Source organism: Bidens hawaiensis, unplaced genomic scaffold, assembly GCF_021521415.1.
Source record: "Bidens hawaiensis isolate Kalapana, Puna unplaced genomic scaffold, B.hawaiensis_p1.1 tig00028169_1, whole genome shotgun sequence".
Lineage (NCBI taxonomy): Eukaryota > Viridiplantae > Streptophyta > Magnoliopsida > Asterales > Asteraceae > Bidens > Bidens hawaiensis.
This window is the reverse complement of record NW_027494583.1, coordinates 172,013-175,038: the sequence shown is the minus strand read 5'-3', so window position 1 is coordinate 175,038 and position 3,026 is coordinate 172,013. Positions and strand designations below refer to the sequence as shown.

The 3,026-nt window shown below is 35.4% G+C and overlaps 1 pseudogene across 1 annotated transcript; it reads left to right on the top strand.

The window, feature by feature from the left end:
* Positions 1-205: 205 nt before the first annotated feature.
* On the top strand, positions 206-2,687 carry LOC143576453 (3'-5' exonuclease-like; annotated as a pseudogene). The gene is made up of 6 exons (XR_013142952.1): positions 206-413; positions 915-1,094; positions 1,181-1,311; positions 1,404-1,565; positions 2,242-2,352; positions 2,528-2,687. The product of XR_013142952.1 is annotated as a 3'-5' exonuclease-like (transcript).
* Positions 2,688-3,026: the final 339 nt, after the last annotated feature.

The window sequence follows — 3,026 nt, the reverse complement described above, 5'->3', positions numbered from 1 at the left end:
GTTTGGTTCAATCACGGAATCACCTACATGACAATTCTACGTGTGAGGTTTGAAAAACAATGTATTTTCTGAAAAATATTCAAACAAAATAAAAAAAAAGCCCGCCCGCGGGGCTACCCAGTGGCTTAAAACACGCCCGTTTCCTTGACGGGTACAAACAACCCATTACGATTACATTTACATTTCTTTCCGACGTGTTGATGGAATGGAATGCTCCGATTGGGATATTGATTTCACCGAAGAAGAACTCCAATCTATCGACGCCATATTCGAATCTCGCAAACCTCCCATCGCCGACGGAGATCATCGCCCTAAAACACGCCGGAGATTGCCGGATTCGTTGTTCACATTCTCACGTGACACAAAAAAAAAAAAAAAAAAAAAACTTTTGGTTGCCTGAAGCTGTTATCTCTGTGTGTAGATGTTTTCAGTTTCTAACCAAATAAAACTGAATAGTGACTGGTTTAATCGGATAATCGAATCAAATTAGTTTGGTTCTGTCAGACATATTATCAATTCGGTTCTGTTTGGTTTCCGGTTTGGGCCAAAAAGTACGAAAGCGAATAAACCGAAACAAATAAACTGAATAACTTGATATTCAAACCGATGAACTGATGAATTCCAAACATATATATTTGAATTTTGAAATGTACTTATTTCCTCTAAATCGACTGTAATTTTAAACAAGAGACTATTGTAAAACGTACTGCATGTGCATAAATGGACATGTAAGGCTTCTCTCATTAGTTTCAAGGACAATGTAATCAAAGAAATGAAGGATCAGTTGTAGGATTATGCGATACAGAGTCATCTTGTTGCTTTACTTTGTAGAACAAACCGTTCTAGAATTACAGCTTACATACTTACATGCTAACATTGATTTATGAGCATCTTATTTGTGATTCCTGTTTCAGATACATCAAAGATGAGATATCCTGCACTGACTTTCAAAGGCCATATCGTTTACAGCAGAACATTTTCAGAGGTGGAGAAAGCTGCAGACGAGCTATTAAAATTTTTTGAAACTAAGAACAGTGATAGCAGCCGTCCCGTTACTGGATTTGACATTGAGTGGAGACCAACGTTCAAGAAAGGTTGCTGTCTTAACCGAGTATTCTATATTATTTCATTGTGGTTCATGTAATATTTTTTCATAGACATAATAATCTGAACTGTGCAGTTGCGACACAATCCAAGGCAGCAGTTCTACAGATATGTGCTGATGCTGCCCGTTGTCATGTAATGCATATTATTCATTCTGGATTTCCTCAGAATTTGAAGTCTCTTCTTGGGGATTCTAGGTTTCTAAAGGTTAGTGAACTGCGAATGTTGTGGATTTGAGTGTTACTTTTTGTTCATATTATTATGCAATTTTTGTTAAATGAATACTATTCATTGAATAGATTGGAGTTGGTATTGCTGGTGATGCTCGTAAGGTCTTTAAAGATCATAGCGTGTCTGTAGACGCTTTAGAAGACTTGTCACGTCTGGCCAATAAAAAGCTTGGTGGGGAGCCCAAGATGTGGGGTCTGTCATCATTAACCGAAAAGCTTACATGTAAGCAGGTAAGTTTACTAAAGGCAGAAAATTTGAACGACTCGGAGTTTGGGACTTTGGTCAAAATGGGTTTCTTTTGGTTGTGTTTTTTCTCCAACGGGTCATACGGTAGACGAGTCAAACGTGTCGAACTGGTCAAACGCCACATTTTCAAGTGTTTTTAGATGCTTGAAACATCTTAAGCCGATTTAATAAGAAAACCTTGATTGTTATTTTACAAGTATAGTTTTCATTAGCAAATTCAGAACATTAAATTTATATAATATATGTTCTTTTTTATCATGAAAATGTGAATCATTATACTTCTTTTTCGTCCAAAAATGACTCATTCTTTCAAAATGTAGGGACATGTTTATGCTTAATAATGGGCTTATTATGAACTTCTGTTTTATCTCAAATACAAATATTTAGCTTTCAAGGAACAGGTCAATGGGTCAAACACTCAAAACAGGTTGAAAGTCATCCAAATTTGTTTTCAATTATTACACGTTCTAAATCGCTTTTATTTAATGGTTCAGATTAAGTTTTAATAAATTAGTTTTTATTACTATAATCAACACATTATTTATTTGTAAAAATGGACAAAAAGTGTTCGTGTATTAACCCGACCTGATCCTTTTCAACCTGAGCATGCACTGACTCATTAATCTTACAGTTTTCTAACCATGTATTAACTGCAAGCAGGTTCTAAAACCCTCCAAGATTAGATTAGGAAATTGGGAAAGAAATCCTTTGTCAGCAGAACAACTGAAATATGCAGCCACAGATGCATTTGTTTCTTGGCACTTGTTTGAGGTAAGCAAAATGGGTGGGTCAAGACGGGTAGAACTTTCAGCTCGTCAAAACTTTTAACGGGTTGGCCTGGCTAATATAGAAGATATGATTACAAAAACTATTATCATGATAACGAACCAATTTATTTAAAACAAATTCTCTCTCTCACACACGAATTAACCTCAATATTGATCAGGTTCTCAACCGTCTTCCAGATTCCGACACCCATACAAACGAAGTGGCGGAAACCGTGGCACCGTCATCAGTTTCTTGAAGCAGAAGCAACATATTGTTAAATTTAAGCCATTTGTAAGTCCCCTGGCCTGCAACATATTAATCTTTTTCTCATTTAATTATCTGGGAACGTTTTAATGGTTAATTAAAAAAATGTTTTTATATTTTAAGTAATGTTATAAATATTTTTGTTTTTTAAATACTTTTAGTCTTTTACCCAAGGTATTTAGTCTACTTAGGTGAGAAAAAGGTGAGGCTTAGCTCGTTGGAAGAGGTTAAAACGATTAAATAAGTAGTTCTTGGTAGGTTTGAGCAGAAAAACCGATTAACAGAACCATAGCTGGAAAAATAAAAATATCATACTGAAATGATAGAAGAAAATGAAAACCAACAGTTTACGGTTGGGTTTTACTAATTCTTTTAGGCATGCTGTATACTTCTGTAGTTATGCCACATATTCG